Source organism: Hemicordylus capensis, chromosome 2, assembly GCF_027244095.1.
Source record: "Hemicordylus capensis ecotype Gifberg chromosome 2, rHemCap1.1.pri, whole genome shotgun sequence".
Classification (NCBI taxonomy): domain Eukaryota; kingdom Metazoa; phylum Chordata; class Lepidosauria; order Squamata; family Cordylidae; genus Hemicordylus; species Hemicordylus capensis.
In genome coordinates this window covers 104,012,761-104,035,359 of record NC_069658.1, presented here as the reverse complement: position 1 = coordinate 104,035,359, position 22,599 = coordinate 104,012,761, and the positions used below count along the sequence as shown (strand labels likewise).

General features: G+C 41.8%; 1 protein-coding gene across 2 annotated transcripts in view; it reads left to right on the top strand.

Annotated features, from left to right (window-relative positions):
- Nucleotides 1–22,599, top strand: part of RORB (RAR related orphan receptor B) — a 210,942-nt gene that overhangs the window by 35,498 nt on the left and 152,845 nt on the right. The gene's annotated exons all lie outside the window — the stretch shown is intronic.

Sequence of the window (22,599 nt, the reverse complement as noted above, 5' to 3'; positions counted from 1 at the left end):
GCTTGCTTGCAGTTATTTTAAAAACACATTTTAATCCTGTCAGATTTCCAAAGTGTGGCACAATTAAAAGATTTCAACAATAAAAAGCTACAAGCAGGAAAACAAAATGAAATGGAAAGTTATTGGTTTGTTATTTCTCTGTGTAAACCGTCCTGAGCCATTTTTGGAAGGGTGGTATAGAAACCGAATAAATAAATAAATAAATAATAAAGGAAAAGCCTAGCAAATCTTCCATATTCCAGGCAGATAGCAAAACAACTACAGAGGAAGATGAGACACCCAGTGGGGGCAGCTGGAACCACCCCACACCCAGGTCCCCTCTAGCTGCTCTCTTCCCTATGGTGCTAACTTTGAATTCTAACAGCCTAGCATAGAACTTCCTGGTTTAGCTGCTGTTAGGATTATATAATCACACACATGCAGCTTGCCAACAGCTGACCATCAGCAAACCATCAGCAAACTTGCGACCCCATCAGCAAACTTCAGCCCACCTGCTACCTTCAGACATGACGCGGAACCCCCTCCCGCTGCTCTCCCATCCATATTCATAGGTACGGGAGAGCTGCCTCTCTGCAGTCAGCAAGACCTCAGAGAGGCAGTGGAGCTGGCTGTGCGGGCTTCCTTCTTGACAGAAGGACAGCCTGCACAGCCAATTGGACCAGAGTAAGGGAGGAGCTCAACTCGGGTTCTGTGGGGCCAGAAACTGTGGCACCAGCATTCGGATGTAACGCTGGCACTGCAGAACTAGAGTTAAGGGTGATGAAACTCCACTCTGACCAAAGGTTCAAAGTGGAGTTTGGCAAGGGGAACCATGGATCCTTTTTTGCCCTTAACTTTGGTTTCTTCAATTTGAACGTGCAGCTTGGGAAACCGGAGGTGAAGAGACCTCTGGTTTCCTATTATGTCTGAATTTGGCCTCCAAGTGCTAGTGGTGGGCAGAACTACAACATGTTTAGCAGAGTCTCAGATCTGAGATTCTGTGTCAGAGCTGGGATTCACCTTCCATTTTTGATTACATAGAAAATCAATTTGTTTAGCAGAACTTCAGTGTTTTGTTTTTTGTAGGAAATGGAAAATTGTTTTACCCTGAAATCTGTACTCTTCATATTAGAAAATAACTAGGTGAACAATTCTCCTTTACTATGCCAGAATGATAGGAAAACACATAATTCAGCCTTAGTTTAAAAAAGAATAGTGGAAGACTAGGGAGAATAAACAAAATGTGCTCAGTCCATCTTTAATACCTACTGTGCATTATTAAACCCTTGGCAATGTAAAATGCAGACATTATGATGAGTTGGAGAGCCTATTGATTTTTTTCATTATTAGTGAAAGGTTTGCAAGCAGGATAAACCCTATTCAAACATCATGGCAGCAAGCAGTAATGTTTCAAGATTCTTTTGTTGAATACAGCAGGGGACCAAAGAGCACTTTGTTAAGTCAGCTGTGGTTTGATGTTGTTTTCCTAAGTAGGAGGCTAAGGTGTTTTGGGTTGGGGTTTTTTCCCCTTTTTGCGTGTGCGTCAGTTGTATGCCGAAGTCTATTTAACAGGAGTTTTCCTCTTCCTTTTCTCCTGAATGAGAAAATATCAGGGGCATTATGCATCCCTACAAATCAAAGCTATGTTCACCAGTAGGGATTGGCATAAGGGTTAATGGTGCTGTCTGTCCTCCTTCCACTTTCCTATTGGCCCTTGGACACAAATATTTTGTGGGTGGCCCCAGAGAAGGATTCTGCTATCTCTATGGGTACATAGGAGATGCACTCAGGCTTCCTATTACAAGTCACAGCTTGCATGCACACACACAGCAGTGTATTTGTGCCTCTGTGCGTCTGGCCAAGAACCAGCCTTGGAGGATAGGGTCCATTCATTGATCTCTGTTCTGATCATCTCCTGTCCATCTGTCTGTGCCTGTGTGAGAGATAGATTGCACCCCTGGTTTCTAATTACAGGAAAACTCTCTAGCCTCTAAAATATGTGAGGAACTATCAGATTTCAATCATAATATATTATTTACATTTTTTTTTACAATTATTTGTGCTTTTTATTACTAAATATATGATGCACTGAGCCCCCAGGACAAGTGGAACAACACACAGTCTGAAGCAGGAGGATTTTCCTCCTGATTCTTAACAGTTTGATGCAGTGCCATAATCTTGTCAAAATTCTTGGTAATGATTCTTTAAGCATGAAGAAAGGTTAGTGGCTTACATTTCCCACAGCACACTGCAAGCAGTTCTGAACTTCCTGAATCACAGGGAGTGCTGCAGACATCTAAAACACAAACCCACCTTGCTGTGCAACCCGGCTGCTCTGCTACTGCTTACCATTGTGCAATTGCACATTGCAATGTGACTTGTATTATTCCCTATGCAAATTGTGTTAGCGTAATTGCACAATAGTACACAGTAGTGAAACAGCCCTATTGCACAGCAACATGAGCATGTGTTTTAGTTGCCCACAATGGCATGGGCAGTTCAGAACTGCCCATGTTATACTGTTGGACATGTAAGCCAATGAAATTAAGAACAGTGAGAAAGGTGTAAACATTTGTAAATGTATCCCTCCATTATTCCAAAATGCCAGTGCTCAGAACAGTATTTTAGGCTAACAGTCCGCAGAGGGAGGGAGGGCTGAGAGATTATGACTGCTTACTTGTTATCCCCCAACATGCCCTCAGAGACACCATGCAGAGGAAACAGGACTACACCTCCTGGCTATTCCCTCAATATCCACGTGTCAGAGATTAGTGTGAAGGGGCTGTGTGCACATATAGCTATATGTGCTTAGGGCTCCTTTACACATTCAGAAACTAGAACTCTGGTTTCTGTGCACAACCTCTTCTTGCTAATGTCCAATACATGATATCAGGAGGCGTGGCTAGTGGATGCAGTCCCATTTCCCCATGTTCCCAGAGGCGGGGTGCACAAAAAAGATGAACAACCTTATAATGACCTGCCAAAAGCTATTTAGTAAGCTTTATTGCTGAGCAGGGATTTGAACACTCACACCCAACACATCAGCCACTCATTGGTTCTCATAATTTTCACACAGTTGAACATTAGGATGAGCATCATGATGTGGATGGGGGAGGCATTACCAGATGTGCATTTGCATATGCATTAGCTATGCCTGTGGAAGTCTACTTCCACATGCTCTATCAACTGTTTTTAGAGTTGTTGGGTTGGTTGTATAATCTAAACTGATTTGAAGGTTCAGTGAGGCAGGACATAAGTTTTTAAATAAATTACAAATTTTAAAAGGTAATTTGGGAATCATCATTTTTACAGCTATGCTCCACAATGGCTTGCCAGAAAACCAAGCATTAACTACTTTAAATTATTATGCTGAAATGAAAAATGCTTTTTTTTTTACTACCACCTTCTATATCACACCACAGTTGCCTTTAAGCAACAAAAGCAGATTTTAATCAGCACCTTAAAGTATTTTCTAAGTATTACTAAAGGCTAGGAGTAAGTTCCTTTGAGCAATGGAGCTGTGACAGAATCCTCACTTACTCCATTTTTTCTCTTCATTCCTCACAGTGTTTCGCTCACCAAATGCTTGTTACTCAGACTTGTTTGTTCCTGATGAAAGGAGCAAATCCTTCTTAGTACTACATATGCACGAACAGTTTGTACTATAAAGAAAACTGTTTTCTGTTTGACCAGTCAGAACAAGACCAGGACACTTTAATCCATCCAGAAAGTAAGATTTGATTAGAATTCAGCTGTTCTGAAAAGGAGGACAGGTGAACAGTTTACATAGCTGCCACGATGATACTTTATGACACACCATGAGAGTCAGGATGTCAGACAGTGGCTGACATCCTGAATAATGAAGTGTGCATGCTTGTGGGGCTGCAACAGTTTCCCACTCCCCCTGTGTGAATGTTGTTGCACAAGCGCCATAGAGCAGGGCTTTGCAACTTAATCCCTCCTGCAGATCTTGGACTACAACTTCCATCATCCCTGATTATTGGCCACTATGGCTGGGGTTGATGGGAGCTGCAGTCCAATAACAGCTGGAGAGCCAAAGTTGTGCATCTTTGCCCTACAGTCAGGAGCACTTTCCTGCATCAGACCCTCAGTGCCTTGTTTCTGATTTTGCAGAGCCCTTCCAGAGTGTGAGGAGCACTCTGGACTCTAAGGGCTCTTGTGAAACAGCAGAAGGACTGGAGGAGTTGCACAAGGGCTCTCGTCACACCCCTACAGCTCTTGAAGCATTCACTTTTCATTGGTTGGGATGTCAGTCTTTGTTCTTACAGTCAGTTCAAGTATTACATCCCCAGGGTATGTAAAATATATATTTCTGAAAAATATGTATGGTGGCATTTCGGCAAAAGGTTAATATCATGTGATTATTAGCAATGGCAGTGTGGGCACTCAGCACATTATCATGCCAATCCGTGGGGCACTTGCATGGAGGCACTGCCACATGGAAAGATTGTGTCAGTGCCTTCCACATGGGAGCTGGGCTGTTTCAATTGGCACTTAGTTGTGAGACCATTCAGTGCCTTTTTGGCAATGAAATGAGAAGTGGCTTCACATGTGCATTTCAGCACACAGACTGCACTTATTCATTTGTTTCTTTTGTGTTGTACCAGCACCAAGCATGCAGGTGCACATCTGCATCTGGGATTGTGTATTCTCACTAATGGGTAATATCTGTGCCCAGTACCATATCATACCCTGAATATATGGTGTCAGTACTCTACCGTACAGAGCCAAAACAAGTCCAGTGTGCATAATGCATCACACATGCAAAGACATCCTGAACCTTATGAAATCCAAGAACTCTAATTTTAGCTGGCTTGTAGACTAGACTGGCTGGAGGGACCTTACTTGCTCCCATGATTAACTTTGATTCCTAAGGGCCTTATTAAGGACCTTAAAGACTATTTCTTCCCATATGAACCTGCCAGAGTACCAAGACTTTGGAGGGGGCCCTGATTTGGGTGCCACCACCATCTAGGATACAGTCTGGATTATGGCATCTAAACTGTGGAATGTCCTTCCCCAGGAGGCCCAGCTGGGTTCCTCACAGGGCTCCCTTTCTTTGGATTATAAAGGCAGTTCTTTTTAGATAAGACTTTGGTCCTTGATTTGGGGAGGGCTACTGCTATAAGCTCCCATGCAATTTTTTCCTGTATCATTGTATGTGATTCTTTTTTAATTGTTTTTTCCAAAAATGATTGTATTTTACTGTTTTCTCTTCTTTGCTGCTTTGTGTGCAGATTTGTGGGGAAGTGGGGTATAAATAAAAAATTGTTTGTTGATGATGATGATGATGATTATGAAGATGAAGTTTACTTCCAGAAGCTGAGTTTGTAACCATGAACTAGTCCTTGACCAATGTGTGTCGACTGAAATCATTGAGGAAGGAGAAGATCATAATGGCAGAACTCACACATTTGCCACCTTTTCTGAGCACAGCCTATGCATGCACAAGCTATATGTGTGTGGGTTCTATATGCGTAATCCTAATCACATAGCTTGTACATGCATAATCTTGTATGTGCGCAAATGTCAACAAATGTGTGGAGGGTGGGAGTAAAGCTTGTTGCTGTGATCCTATTTCTCTGCCCCCATATGTTCACTATATCAACATTGGTCAAATTAACAGGCCTATTGGGGTTGTGGGGGGATAGTTTTGTAATGCCTTCCTAGCGCAGTCCATAATTTACCTGCTTTGTTCTGGGTCAACCACGTGAACTGCATGGCATTGCCTTCTGATTGAACTGGAACTTCCAGTCTGGAAGCAAATTGGAGTTGTGGTGGCACAGCGGGGAGGAGATTGCCTAGGGAGCAAGAGGCTGTTTGTTCAAATCCCCACTGGTGTGCTTCTCGTACTGTGCCTAGTAAATATATATTTGCAGTCACCTATATTGGGCAGCAGCAATATAGAAAGGTGCTGGAGGAGGACGCTCACTTCAGTGACAATGGCAAAGGCTTCATCTCAGACTCCATGGGAGAAAGGCAATGGTAAACCACTCCTGTATTCTACCAGGAAAGCTAAATCGCTCTGTGGTCACCAGGAGTCAACACTGACTCGACGGCACAATCACACCCGCTTACAATATATATATTGCTAGCAGCTCCAAGTTGCTTCGAGACTGGAAGTCTAAGAGAAATATGCACTGGATGAGTACTGTGTAAATGCCTTTCTGTTTAAAAGTATCTATATGTATACACTTGTGAGTTTGCATGAAATCTATCTACAGTCTCCCACATAACAGAACTAGAGTACCAAGAGCAATTTAAGGCAAGCTCTCATACAGCTGTGCTACAAAGGCTCAAGAAAGAGGTGGATATATTGTAGCTGATAGATGCATAAAATATTAAAAGACAATTTCCTGCAGAACAACTATTCATTATCTTTCAAAGACTGTTGAAGGGAAAGATTATCAAAGGGTATCTACTAGTTTTAATTGCTTTTCTCTTCAGGTGAAAACTTGTTCTTGAAACTAAAAAACATTTGTTCACTTTGTTGATATATATTCAAATAAGGATTTCCACTTAAACATATAACACATTGGGAGAAAAGTGTGAACATAGCCTTTTAAAAAAAAGGTAGGGTATACATTCAGTTAGTGGTTATGCTTTCTCAGGTGTTTGAATTTTTGCAGTGTCTGTCAGCTTAGCTGGGAACACCTTTTATCTTCTAAAATCAAACATGGTTCTGTAATCGAGGGCTTGCCAAAGCTCATAGACAAAGGCAAATCACTATTTAATATTCTTAGTAAAGAGCTACATTAAAGAAAAAGCACTTCCCCATCTTCAAACTTTGGTCTGGTACAAGCATGTAATATCATATACAGACTCAGTTATGAATACAAGCTGTCAGGATGTGCCTGTACATATTTGTAAATATACTGGAATTTAAATTGATAATTTAAGTGATTTGAAAATCTGTTGGTTATCTATATGAATGTGAAACATAGAACATATAGGTAAGACCGTGCTCTGTGTGACCATCATAGAGCAGGGGAAGCAAAAAACCCTCTGGTAATCAGATGCTCAGATAAATGTAAGCTCTTTTTCCTGGAGTATATGTCATGAAATAGTCTCATGCAATCAACTATTGCCTGGAAAAAGTGAAATACATACCAATCAGTCTAAGTATTCAAGAGTATATATTAAAAAGGGGCTATAGATTTGTGTGTATGTGTGCTTACGTGTGCAAATGCCGAAATGGGCATGTAGAAAGTGTAGGAGGCGTTCTGCCTGGTGTCTTGTAGGTTATGTATATTTGGGAGATTTTCAAGGTGAAAAGGAAAACACTTCCTAGTGATAGGTTTGTTGTCTGATTAATCCAAAACCAGGATTGCTGTCTCTGGATTCATTTCCATGGAAGAAGAACACCCCTATGTTGTGTGTACTAATGAACAAGATACATTTAGAGAGCAAGATCAGCTCAACAGCCTGGTTTTCCTGCTCTGTCCAAAGAAGCTAAACATTATTAGCACTCACACAGCCATTTAGCTATTAGTATTATTAGCACTCACACAGCCATTTTACTGTATACCACATTATGCACCTGCACATTATATGTAGTAAAATTTGCCCTATAACTTCACAGGAAGATAAGCCAGGATGGGTGAGCTCAAATGATTTATGGTTCATTTTCAGTGTACTCTGATTTTGTCTTTTATCCAATAACCATCCTCTTGTATTTAAGAATTGGACATGGATTTCTGGGTTGTTCAACAAATGCAAAACATTGAAAATATGTCTAATTATTCTGCTAATCTTTTCATAAATGTAGCACATATTGTCTACTATCTGGAAAAAAAGTCTTTGAAGGGAACCTGGTGTATCACAGGGCTGACAGAAGCTAGCACTAGCTGAAATGAGGAAAATGATCACCATATTCTAAGCAACATAGAATGTACATCTCTTCCTATGTAGAAAAAAAAATGTGTGCCAAAACTTCCAATCACTAGTCATGGTGGAGTGCAGTGATTGTACTTTTAGAGCATTTCTAACTATTCTGCAGTAAATGGATTCCTGAGCCATTTGGTGGACATCCCATTCCTTTGCAAACTATACACACTGGTGTGCCTTAACCACGTTAGCTTGACCACTTGGAAGTTGACACTGTTGGGATGGAAATTTCTCCAAAGTGAAATTTTAAAAAGAATTTCAGTGTTCCTCCCCTGAGAAGCTGAGAAATTTCTAAGAAACTTCAGGTTTCCTTCTATGGAGAAAAATTGGAAAATTTCTCAAATGGTTTCTCTGCATCCCTCAGCTCACATTGCCACTTTGGAGTACTAATAGTGTGTTGTGACCATTTTCTCACCATTTGTCTCTCCTTACATGTATAACATATAAGGGGTGCATAGCAAAGCAGGCCTTGCATTGTATAAACTACACACAATACTTTAAGAATACAATGCTGTTTGCACAGACTGAGGTCTTGCAACAACAAACATTTCCGGGGGGTGGGAGGAACATGCTTCTTCAGCATAATGCAGGACAAGCATTTTGTGCTTCCCTGTGATGAGAGATCTGGATTCAGTGTATGCCATGGAACACCATAAATCCACAGCATGGAATGGTTATTTCAGACTGAACCAGGGACTGAGGCTGTTCACCTGAGCAGCCCTATCCAGGCTTGGGCAGCCCTACCTGAAGCACCAGGATCAAGCCGATTCCAGCACTACCTCCCCACCCAGGGATTTTACCCAACCATTACCACACCCTGGGTAGAAGGCTGTGAGCCCTTCTACACAGGTCCAGGGTCATGTGAACTGCACACAGCCCAAGCAGACAGAGTTGGGCGCCTAGAGTGCCCAACTCACAGCAGGATCCTTCAACACACTGCGCTTATCATATGGTGCACTGTTGGATATCTGGAGGCCAGGATGCATTTTCCTGGCCTCCAGAATGCTATGTGGCTCGCAAAAGTGCTGGTCATGTGGGCATATGAGCCACTCAACCAGGACCATGCCAAATTGTCTGGGGGAAGGTAGATGCTATCCTGCCTTCTCCCACCTGCCCTTCTGGGCACTCTTGATGGTTGTGTGAACGACCTCACTCTTTCATAGCTTTCGTATTGAATAGATCAACAGTAAAGGGAATGTTTATTTATATCCTAGTGCTTCACCATGAAATACTAAGAATTGTTTTATACATGCATTAAAGTGAATTGGAAAAGATGATGGAATGACTCTGGGCCCCCTATGGCTGAGCTGGAAGTTGATGGCTGCTTAGAGCATTTTGACACAGTAATAAGACTAATGCATATATTACTTCTACAGTTATTGCATCCCAAAGTAGTTACATCAGGACATCTCTGCTGCTTTTTCTGTTTTGTTAACCACAAAACTAGGCTTAGAATTCGATTTGGCAGCTGCTGAGCTTCCTTAATATAGCAGCAGACGAACCCAGGCAAGGAACAGATCTATCACTGTATCTGACTGATCTTTCTGCTTATGCACAGTGACAAATTCTCACCTCTCCATATAGATCAGCAGGCACTGTAACCAGTCAGTCACGCATAAGTTGTGACAGCACATCACATGTTTGGCAATTTGGAGCCCTGGAGAACAAGGTGAAACATGTATTTATTTTACATGAAAACAGCAGCCTTTTCCCATAGCAATTGGTCAGCTTTCTGGGCTTCCTTGCAAGAGGCCATAATGTTCTCCTCACGAGTTTAAAATACATACAAATATGGATCAAGAAGAGAGAGCAAAAAAGCTTCAGCAGACAAGGTGGTGTGTGTCTGTGTGTGCGCGTGCGCACACACACACACGCTTGCATGCATGCTTGAAGAAACCTACTGGTTAATAATTGTTACAAGTGAGGACCCTCAACAAAATGTTGCACTGTATCACCAGCCTCTAAGGCATGCTCCTGTTCAGGGTTCCAGCCAGCCTTGTGGTAGTGTTTGGAGCTCATTGCAGTGGGGTATGGGAGAATTAGAAGAGGGGGAAAGGGCCCCTTTTTCCTTTGTCGCCTTTTGCAACTTCCTCCCTATATGTGTGTTGTTTTCTGGTGCTAAGCACTTTATTGCTCTTGGAGGAAGGTTTCAAGCGAGAGAAGGTTGCTCTTTCCTTTCCTCCTTCCTGAAACCTTCCCATGTAACAACACTAACACTTTCAAAAGAGTCCCTAAGATCCCTTTTTTATCCTGGCCTTCAATGGTTTTTAATTTTGTTTGTTTTAATTTGTTTTAACTTTTAATTCTTATTGTGACTGATTATAAATGTGTGTTGTTTTGTTAGTTGTAAACTGAGATGGAATTTTTGCACACCCGGCTTTAATTTCACATCTCCTACAGAATGGAGGTGTGCATTCACATAACGGCCAAATTTACCCCTAAGTCCCTGCAAGCTATCAGGGAACACTTCACACACAATCCGGGTTTTTCATCACAAGTTGGAGTATAGTCCGATTTATATCCAGGGTAAAAAAAATCCACTTTTTGCACCTGTTTTGGGAAGGCAACTTTGAACTCGCAGTAAGGCCTTGCAGAAAACCCACAGTAAAGCCTGTTGTCTGGGAAAGCCTGCTGGTTATTAATTTAGATTGGGCAGTATGAAAATGTAACAAATAAATAAATAGTGTAGAAAGGATGACCTTTTAGCCTCATGGTGTGCCTATCCCCTCAGCTAATCCTCACCTGCAGGATATTTGGGGCCAAATGACACATTGAGGCTGTTCTCACGATTAGTGAGAAGAACCTGGATGGCGTTTGCGAAGAGAGCTAAGCCCGCTCTCCAAGCATACTGCTCCGAGTGGCCAAAGTGGCTGCCCAGACAACTGCCAGCTCCGTTACGGAGCCAGCGGGGGCTGGGAAGATTGGGGGCCACTCAGCCCCCGGAAGCTCCAGCATGCTCTGCGTAAGCGCGCAGGGCATGCTGGAGAGACCCCCGAACCGGGAGGCTGCTTTTCAGCCACCTGATCGGGGGTCTACTCATGAGTTGTTGCAGCGTGGAGCCACACCGCAGCAACTCACGACTGAAAAGCCCAGGTTAGCGGTGCGCTCGCTCCGCTAACCTGGGCTTAGGGGAGCGTTGTTTAAGCGAGTGACCCGCTTTCATGAAACCGGGCTCAGCTGCAAGCCTGGTGCTTCTTACACGCATGCAAAATCAGGCTAGGCTCCCTTAGCCCGATTTTGCATGACCGTGAGAATAGCCTCCTTATGTTACTATTTGTGTGGTTTATTTAACCGAAGTAGTTGCCAAGAAGAGAGGGGACCAGTCAGGATTAGGACTGTGGAGAAGGCTTGCTGAATCCTTTCCTCTCATGCCATAGACTCATTTCCCCCAGCCAACACTCTTAACATTTCATTGCTCTGGAAAGCATCTAGGGGGCAATTTCTTTCCTTTTAATTTAGAAAGTAATATCTTCCTGCATACCAAAGGATTACCTCACGTATGTCACAACCACTACTGTACTTCATTTTTGCTGACTCTATTTCACTTCTAAACTTGTAGGAAAACCCATGCATGAGACTGACCTTCCTCTTTTTCTCTGACAGAAAAATATTCTGTTTGTCTGATTTCTAATTTGAAATGAAAATAAAGCAAAATGGGAAAATGGCTGATTTACACCTACATATCCCCACCTATAAACCCACATTGCGGCATCGCACAGCCATTGGCTGGGCTCATCTAAGAACTTGGTACAAAATCTGGCCTCTTTGAAAGCAACTTGCTGCCTGTTAGCTTCATTTTTAGGACAAAAGCTCTAAAAGAGCATTAAATTGTTATACTTTTCATCCATTTTCATATCCAGGTATCATTTTGAGAGGGAAAAAGAAGGGGATAAAGTCTTTGAGGCACAGGAAGGAACAGTTACTCTTAGATTACACAGAACCCCCTGAGGTTTTATTATCTAGTTACAATACATTAAAACTCTAAAAAACCTCCCATCCCATAATATGGATAAATTCCATTAGACAACCCTTTATAGATGACAGAATCTTTTTACACACAGAGAGATAGCCAAGGATAAAGCTGGTTTGAAACTCTGGACTAGTTCATCATTCTAATCTGAAAGGAATTTCAAAATCATCCAGTATTACATTAAAGCCACAGTAAGCAAGCTTTTATATGAGTGAGAACACAGTTCTCTCGTGGTGTGTGTGTGTGTGTGTGTGTGTGTGTGTGTGTGTGTGTGTGTGAAAGAGAGCAAGAGCACAAGAACACAGTAATCCCCCAAATGTTTTACTAAAATAAAATCTTGTGATGCATTGGAAGTAACCCACTGCAAATTACTACTGCATCATTTCTTAGTTATACTGTCATTCTTTGAAATTTGCCTAACATATCATTTGATATTTGAGATGGATGAACTCATCCACAAGAATCTTGTGGGGAAATCTATCCTACTAGAACCAGATTTGATCATTTCATGGAATCTGGAAGATCCTGCAAAGTTGAGAGTCACTCAAATCTTATGAAAGTTTATAGTTGAGCTGTGGTTTAAACTTATATTTCCTAGGTCCATGGATGTCTACCACCTTGTCTGCAAGGATATCTGATGCCTAACATGGATAGAACATGTTGATGGGTGCTATGAAATGTATGGGCCTAAGCTAAGTGGTAACCAATCAAATAAACTTTAAAATGATGATTAGTTGCATGTGTTTTGTCCAATGAATTCAACAATTAAGTCTGCAAATTTTACATCTGAATTTAAAACAACACTTTTGGCTTACTTTTTTTTGTTTTAAGATGATGCAGATATCATGCACATCATTGCGTAGGAGGGTTATGATCTTCAAAGCTGGCACTGCTAATGCAGTTTCTGTTAATTATTAAAAAATTTAAGTCTGCTGATTAATTTGGAGTACCTTTATAGTTGATCAAAAGCCTTAGTGCTATATGCACACTTTTCCACTTTGTTCAAAGTGGCTGAGATTCTAACTAAGTTTACTAGAGAAAGTCCTATTGGACTTTAGTGGTCTTTTGGAGTAATTCCTGAGGAGTACTATTGAATAATTCAGTCAGGATGTCAGCCAGTGGAACTTACTTCTGATGAAATGTGTAGAATTGTGCTAAACAAGTTGCAGCCCTAGTGTTAAGGTAGATAGATAAGAGACTCAGTTTGGTCCACTTAAACTCTACCCCAACCCCCCAATTTTTTTAATATAGTCAACAGTGCTGACCAATACATGGTAAAGTACATTTTTCTATACAGTTTTTTGTGAGATAGTTTCTTATGAGTGAACAAATGACAGTAATTCCCTTTATCAAGGTGGTTTGCATCTCTGTTGGTTTTAGAGGTACAGCGTTGGTAAGCTGATATGTCCTTTTAAAAGATAAGGGATCACGATCTGAATTTTAAAGGTATGTGGAATTTATTTTGGTTTCATCCATTTTTATAAAGAGCTCCAGGAACTCTCTCACTGCATTTGGTTGCCTTTAGGATATATATGCAAACCTTGCTGTAGTTGTTTCCTACAGCTCCATATAAAGAAAATGAATCAAGTAGAATGGAAAGGATCCTATGCCCAAAACTTTCCTGGTTTGAGATCTTTGTACTTAAGTTTTGTTGCAAGTTGCAGCATCTTTGGGATTTTTTTTGCAAGATACTGTACTCTTGTCAGACTTTTTTTAAAGGGTGCTGCTATTTCTCACTGCTGTTCATTTTTGCATGCTATTGATGCGGGTGCTTTGTTTTGGCTGAATAATTAAAAAGCAGCAATCTCTAGTGTATCATGAAGTAAACCTGAGAAGACTGTCAAATGCTCCCTGGGGTTTAAGGTTCTGCAGAAATCCAGAGAGAGAGAGAGAGAGAGAGAAATTAAGTGAAAGGCTGGTTTCTTTTTTCATTGGTCACTTATCTGATTGCTGCCTCAAGACAAGCCCCTTTTTGTTGAAGAATGAGTTAATACAAAAGAGAAATGGGAAAAAAGAACTTGAAACAGTAGCCTGAAAATTCTGATGACCCAAAGGAATATTTGGTAGCACCTTCCGCTTTCATGAACTCTCCTCTTCTTCACTCAACCTCTGTCTTTCCTGCTTGAGAAAATGACAGGCTCGGAGTGCCTTAAATGAAAATTGTATTGTCCATTCTGCTATATTCTGTAGTATATCATTTCTGAGTGAGAAAAGAAGAATGCAAACAGGCACAAATTAAAACTTGGGAATATTGCATAACATAAAAGCATTAATGGCCATCAGGTACTATTTCAATAGGACCCTACATCCTGTGCAGTCTCCCATTTCCCTCTGCTTTTGTGAGAGCCAAGGCATGAGCTGCAGGGTTAACTCAGACGTGCATGTAGTTTGCTTCAGTCTGTTACAGACGCAATGCTCTGTGTTCCACTCATGAAGGTGGTGGTTCAACATTCTGCATAGCATATGACTCTAAATCTTTTTCTATAAACTACAGTAGAGACCTTTGTCCCAACTGTGATTTAGCTTCTGTTATTAGACCATGACAGGGCTTGTATCCAAGAAATAAGGGGATTGACTAATCTTGAGGGAACTGAAAAGCGGACATTTAAAAAGGCTGTTTTACTCTTTGAAACCACATCTCAGATCCAGCTTAGTTTTTATGTTTGATTTTATTATTCTTGAAAATTGCAAAGGTAAACTTTTGAAAACTCTTGTTTTCTTGGCAGGTTTCCAGATTATTATGAAAAGAGAGCTAGTTGATTTAGACAGGAAAATCTTCCCAGTGTTCACATCTGCATTCAGGGCTGGTCTTTGAACTTCAAGGGGTGAGGTAGGCAGGAGTCCAAACAGATAATTAAAAATAAGGCTGACATTTGTTTATGTAAGTTTGTGGCCCATAAGGAATGGGGGAAGGATATACAGTTTTAAGCCTCCCCCCTCTCAGATGCAAAATAGAATGAAAACTACTGAGCTCTGAGTCTACATGAGTAGTTTCCTGTTCACCTAGCCCCAGAGTTGATAAAATGGATGTTGTAAAAATTATATGTCAGATAAAAGTTTCCTTTTTTAAAAATTAGCCTGGGATAAATTGAAGTGTAAATTTATTACATACCTATAATCTCTTAACATGGAATCTATTACCTTGTTATAAAAGCCTGCTTTTCTTTGTAAAGAAACAACAGTTGGCCAAGGCTTCTGACAATCTGGAATTAGTTGTACAGCCTGTTTTGGAAAGAATTGTTGCTTGGAAGATGCTCCTGAATCCGGATTTGCTCCTGAATTGACAGGTAGCAGATCTTAAAAGCTTTGGTTGGTACACCAGGAGCTTTTCCAAACAGCCATTGAACACAGTTTCACTACACTTAGGCCGGGTCTGTGTGTGTTCATATGAGGGAAGCATTTACAGCAATATCAGGATGACAGAAGGTGCTGCTCATACAGCCAATGGAATTATTCAGCTTTGCCGCTGATGATTTGCAGTTACTGCACATTATATGTGTCCCCCCAAAAGTAGCACTTTGATTCAGTGCTCAAAACTGCTTATCTTGAGCACTTCCTGCTGCAGTAAAGCCTCCCATCTGGGAACGCTCCAACTGTGCCGGTGTCCAGAGAAATTAGACTTCATCTTCGCCATATCCACTATTGGCTTTTTAAAGAGAAGACTTACCACTGGAGACTTCTCCAGGAGATGAAGCACACATCTCCTGACTCTAATCCTTTTCTTTCTGTCCAAGATGTTATAAACTGCTAAGGGCTCTGACAACTGTGAGGCTAAAGGAGCATGTGTTGTGGGGGCAGAGGAGATAAAACTAAGATTGGAAGAAAGGTGCACCTATAACAAGTTACTGTAATGTGCTCTATTTAGGATTGCCTTTGAAGACAATTGAGAACTTTCATTTGGTTAAAATGCAGTTACCAGGTTGTCACCTGGGGCCAGCAAATTAGATGATAGATGGCATTCTGCCATCTTAATTGGTTACCCTTCTATTTGAGGCTCAGTTAAAGTACTGATCATACCTATCAACATCTCCCTGTTTTCATGGGAAAATAGAGACTGGTGGGCATGTATGTTGATTGTGACCTGTAACACCCTAATTCATGTGGGACCAGTGTGTCTTAAAAACTCCCCCCTTATGAACCTGCCCAAACACTGAGATCAACATCAGATGCTCTGATCTGTGTCCACCTGTTATCAGAGATATAGCAAGTGGGCACAAGGGACTGGGTCTTTTCTATCATTGTGCCAAAGTTAGAGAATGCCCCTCCTGAGACATTCTACCTGGCTCCATTTTGCTTGCTTTTCAATGGGCTGTGAAAAACCCTTTTATTCCACGGGACATTTGGATCTGTTAAATGGATTAGGCATTTTAAATTCTGAGCTGGTTTTTAATTGGTTGTATAATGAGCTACGCCTAAGTTGTTTCTGGATGAGGGGGTGGAGTGTCCAGGGCATGAAATACTGATATAAGAGGTGGGGGAGGGTGTGAGGAGGGAAGTATGTTCGGAAGAAGGAACAGTTGAGATTGGTCATCTGGGCTTGGGATGGTAAGGGAGAATGTTGGGAGGGTTATTAGGGTAGGATGTTAGTTAATGTATATTTGAAGGTGAGTCAGCAAAGGAAGAACCAATTGTACATAAACACCTTTAACAAATTCTTATCAGATTTACTACATTTGGGCTAATAATCTAGAGCTAATTTACAAACTGTGACCTTTCAGCGACCTGTTAGTGAAGTAACTCGCACAGTGGAACTGTGACAGTTGCTTTTCTATAAAAACAATCTCTGCTTTTTTCTTAGTAATGTTGACGGTATTTGCTGATGTGCTATTAAGTGCAATAAAAGATTATTTGATGTAAAAATAAACAAACAACCCAGCAAGTTGATCAGTCAGACCAATTCCAATTCACTTAGCTTTTCTCTTTGGGTTTTCCAACTTGCATTCCCAGCATTCCATTCCTCCTGGAAGGCAATGAGCCCTCTGCTGGTTTTAAAAATATGGTCTGGCCCATCACAAAGAGAGAAGCGAGAACCCAATACTCCATCCCTGCTCACCTAGCATGCTGTTACCAACTCCACATTATCATGCAGGATGAGAATGTCTGAACCAGCCCCTAACTGCATGAGTAGCCTGATTCTCCTTGCACAATGAGCCACTACTCATGCCATATTATCAACTAATTCTTAGTCCACATCAGGCAGCTTGGGATATTTATTTTTTTGGACTCTCTCTCCCTCTCCATACCTGAGTATCCAGAAACTGGTACCTTCTCTGTTGGTGACCCATTTCATTGCCCAGCTGATAAGCACAGGATTGCCACATTTGTTGTTAGAAAGCTAGAGCATAGACTTACTTTTTGGGGACAAAGGCTTTAGCTTTCCCCTAATCCAGTATTCCAAATCCAATTCCTAGTTTGGAATCAAACCTGTGCCTCCAAGGAGATTCACCCTGCTTATAACCACTTGTTTAATATTTATGTCTGAAAAAGCTAGGATGATCAAATTTTATGCTGGCAAGCAATTCCAATTGGAGCTTTTCAGCAGGAAGTATAAACAAGAGCTAATACTGCTGCCCTTTTCTCCAAAGATAAAGTTGACATGGCAGTTTGGGTATGAAATCAGCATGGAAAAATGGAGGAGGAGAACCCTAGCAGAAACCTAGCATAAAGGCACACATCAAGCACCTACTGCTGAACATACAAGTCCAATACTTTAAGAATATATACATTTCAGCTTTAGAAATCCCATCACTTGCGGCTGATTTGCCAGGCTTCAACTCGCCTTCTATAAAGTTGCATATTCTATAAAAATGCATGTTGTACTCTGCATATTCAACTCAGATTTCTCAGTAAAGCTTTTTTTTTTTTTTAGAAGTTTGTGTGGCAGCATTAACTCATCTCATGCTGTACCACTATCAGCCCAACCTTGTGCTATCTTGGCTGGCTATGTACAAAGGTTTTGCACTGCACTAAGTAGAATCAGTGCTCTGCAGCTTAAACAACAAGTGAGAAGTTGTCCATTCCTCTACCAGAACCCACCCCCACAAGAAAGCCCTAATATAATGGTTGTTCAGGTATGGTTACATTTGTCTTTAGCAGTGGTGTCTTTGGGGCTCCCAGTCAGTCTTCTCCAGATAATTGGGCCAAACTTACTAAATATTAAAAATGAACTTCTGGCCTGTTATTGTTCAGGCAATAAGCATATGGAACATCTATGAGGCTCCTTGCTCCAATGCTGCTGCTCATACCACAAACTCTTCATTTAAAATGTTTTAGCAATAGTGCTGCAGTACATATAAACCACCAGCTTGAAGACTTTACCCTGCAATCATGCTTGGGCTGATTTTATCAGGAATTTTCACGTGAATTTTTGAGGTCCACAGAAGCACCATGGATCACAATGGCTTGCATCCTTGATTGATTATGAACTCGAAAAGTGGTGTTTCAGAAGTCAAACAAAAGTGACACAATTAAAAATCCATTGTTACACTTAAAGTGGCCCACAATAAACAAATCTGTCAATGACTCTGGCATATATGTGTAGGAGTCCCATTGCCACTTCTTGACGACAGATTTATGTGAACGCTTAGAGCTAGTTCTCCTCAGCAGCCTGTAATGGGGAAAGGCCAGCAGGTCTATTCAGGATTATCTCCAACAGTCATTGTTTGATATCCAGTGGAGGTTCCATCTGGCCGCTGTGATGACTTTGCTACATTCTTCACTGATAAAGTCCTTCGCCTTCTGCTGGAGTTGGACTCCAATTGCAAGGATCTGATGAGGTGGCAGAGACTTTGTCTTGTGATGTCATCTGGGATACTTTTGAACTTGGACAGAACTCTCTCTGGTATGGGTGCTGAGACCTGCAGCCTGGACCCCATCCCTCCTGGTTTATTAGAGCACCCAGCGGGAATGTAAGATCCTGGCTTCGGATTTAGTGAATTCTTCTCTTCGTGAGGGGTCTGCTCCAGCAGCCTTAAAAGAGGCTGTGGTGCACCCTCTCTTAAAGAAGACTTCTCTTGATCCCGAGGTCCTTGATAATTATAGACCAATCTCCAACCTTCTTTCCCTTGAGAAGTTTTTGGAGAAGGTTGTATGTGCCCAGATTGAGAGAGTTCTGGATGAAGCCAATTTTCTAGATCCTTGCCAGTCTTGTTTCAGGCATGGCATGGAAACAGCACTGGTCACTCTGGTTGATGACCTTGATGAGGCTAGTGCCCCTCTCTTGGTCCGTTTAGATCTCTCAGTGGCTGTCGATACCATTGATTATGGTATCCTTCTGGAGCGCCTGCATGGGTTGGGTATTGGGGGCACTGTTTTGCAGTGGCTCTGTTCCTTCCTTAGCGGGCGCTTTCAGTCGGTGTGTGTTGATGGTGAGTGCTCTGCCCTGTGGTCACTCCATTATGGGGTCCCTCAGGGCTCAGTTCTTACGCTCATTCTTTTTAATTTCTACATGAAACCACTGGGACAGGTCATCCACTGGTTTGGGGTGAGATTCCATCAATATGCCAATAATATCCACCTGTTAATTGCCATCCCAGGCCACTTTGGAGATGCTGTTTCTGTGCTTGCCCAGTGTCTGGAGGCTGTTAGGGTCTGGATGGGCCAAAACAAACTCAGACTTAATCCCACCAAAACTGAGTTGCATTTGCTTACTTCTTGACCTGGCCAATTGCCAAATTTGAGTCTCTCTCTGGATGGGATTGTGCTGTCCCTGAAGGAGGTGGTCCACGACTTGGGGGTCCTCTTGGACTTGCAGCTCCTGCTTGAGCAGCAGGTGAAGGCCATGGTCAAAGGTGCCTTGACCAGATTTTGCTGGTCTGCCAGTTGCCGCCCTATCTTAACCGGCAGGCCCTGGCAACAGTAACTCATGCCCTCGTCATCTCTCATTTGGACCACTGTAATGCACTCTACCTGGGGCTGGCCCGGAAGCTTCAGTTGGTCCAGAATGCTGCAGCCCACCTACTTATGGGCGCTAGGAGATATACGTGTGACCCCTCTCTTTCAGTCGCTGCACTGGTTACCTATTTGCAAAGTGCTGGTTCTCACTTTTAAACCCTTAAGGGTTTAGAACCTATTTACCTTCAGGACTATCTCTCCCAGCCAGTCCTGTCACGTTTTGTGAGATCTTCTCAGGTTGCCCTTCTTTCGGTCCCTGGTCTTAGAGAGGTCCATAGTACTAGGGCCCGTGAAAGGGCTTTCTCTGTTGCTGCCCCCCTACTCTGGAACTCTCTTCTCCCCCATATTCGGTCTGCCTCCTCCCTTTCAGTCTTTAAATATTCAAGAAATTTCTTTTCCGCCGGGCATTTGCCCTTTAATTTAAGTTTGTTGTTGTTGTTTTAAAAAAATCTCAGATGCTGTACTTGCCATATACACCCCACCCCCTGTCTGTGGATTGGGCAGTATATTAAAACTTTTAATAAATAATTAAATAAATACATACATCCTGACAAATAAAGTGTGCATGTTAGTAGAGTCTGTGGGGGATGCAGTGCGAGCCCTTGCACAATATCCCCACTCCTCTTGTGCTCTTACCATTGTGCAATAGGCTAATACTTCCAAGCACTGCCCATGCTCTGGAAGTGTTCTGGAAGAGCAGAGGCACATAACTGAGGGTTAGCAACATGTTTCCACTCTAACAGAGTGCTTCCGGAGCACAGGCAGTGCTTGGAAGTATTAGCAAGAGGACTAAGGAAGTTGTACAAGGGCTCCTGGTGAGTTCTTGCAGATTCTCTTAATGTACACATTTCATTAGGACATCAGCTACTGTCATTATGTAGGGGAAGGTCCCCTGGTTTTAAAAGGAAAGTCCATTGGTTTTAAGAGCTTTTAAAAGCTCTTACAAGAGCTGGTCTTGTGGTAGCAAGCTTGCATTGTCCCCTTTGCTAAGCAGGATCTGCCCTGGTTTGCATTTGAATGGAATACTGCATGTGAGCACTGTAAGATACAATCGTCCCTTGCCTATCGTGGTTTTCCAATTGTGGATTTGAGTATCTGCGACTGGGAAATTGTGACTGCCCTCATCAATTGCGACCTGAGTATCCACAGTTTGGCCTTTAAAAAAATATATTATTCTGGGGTTTGGGGGTAATTTCAGGGGTCAGGGGATTATTTCTGGGGGTCAAGGGGTGATTTTGGGGTTCTGGGGCAATTTGGGGACCATTGGGGGGTCATTTCCAGGGGTCAGGGGAACATTTCTGGGGATCAGGGGGTCATTTTCAGAAGCAAGGGTGATTCTTTGAATTTTTTACCTTATTTCGGTTGCTTCTTGACCACGATTCGGCTAAACCCATTTGCCATTGGAACCAATGGCTCATCTCCTGTGAATTTGCCAACCACGAGGGTTTCCAGGAACAGAACTCTCACAGTTGGCGAGGGATGACTATATTCTCCTTAGCAGATAGGACTGCCCAGGGAAGAACATCTGCATGCTTACATACAGAAGGTTCCATGTTCCCTCCCTCAGCATCTTCAAGGTAGGGCTGAGAGAGACCCCTGCCTGCAATCTTGGAGAACCTGCTGCCAGTCGGTGTAGACAATAATGAGCTAGATGGACCAGTGGTCTGACTTGGTATAAGGCAGCTTCCTATGTTCCTGTGTTCCTATGTTCTATATATTATGTGTAGGTCTTGACTTACATTAATAAGATTTTTAAAAGATGTTCCTTGAGTTTCACTTCTTTGCTAACACCTGTTGTCTTGGCCCATATTACATTTAATGAAACCCTTGGTAATTTTGTACTACTCAATTAAACTTCTTCTTGAAGAATTATAATTGCCACTGCTAATTATATGATGAAATTATAATCATAAAATTGTGACCTATTTGATCCCAGGATGTTTAGGGAAGGTACAATACTCTGGATTTAATTAAGGTAGTTAGGAAAATAGGAAAGAAATGTTAAAAGAAGGCCAAAGGCAAGGGTAATATGTTTATTTTTTAAAAAAATTCAATTCAGTTTAATTGAAAAGCTATTAAAGGTTGAAGCACAGGGGAAAGAGATATCTGTAACAAGTAACAGAGAAGGGAGGTAAAACTAAAACCTAGGATTGAAAAAAAATACAGATTTTATGTGTATTTTTGGTCAGCTATAGGTCAGTTTGCAGAATGACCTGTGGTTTCCCTATTCCAATATTTTTAGAAGTCACATAAATAAATGCGTAGGGTTCCCGCCCCCACCCCCAGCAAGGCTGTGCCACAGAGCAACTGAAGGAAAATACCACTGCATTAGTGCTGTGGTTGGTGGACCAACAGCATACCCATTGAGATTCTGCCGCCCAGTCCTATTGATGGACAGTGTTACTTTCAGCAGTGCTGAAAGTAATTTTATCTTCTTCCCTTGTAACTCAGTCCTATGAGAACAGGGTCAAATTGTCTGTGCCGGGCATCATATGTTCACAGAACCAGAATTTAGTTTTGCATGTGAGTATTGTAGAATGACAAGAGCGTATTTTGCTAGTCACTAGAAGGAATTATCTACCAGTGTTTGTAATATTCTACTTAGTGCTATTATATATGGAATCCTCTTGTACTTGTATAATGTTTGCACTTTCCTGTCCTTCCTTCCTTCCCTCCTTCCTTCTGTGTTTGTTATTGAATGTCTAACTTGAGAAATGAGCATAATGTCCTGATGAACAAGATCAGCTACTTCTTCTATTTGATCAGTACTGGAAGTAAGGACAAATTATTTGAAAAATGAAAATAACATAAGATGTTTTTACTACATCTAAGAAGATGCTTTTCCTACT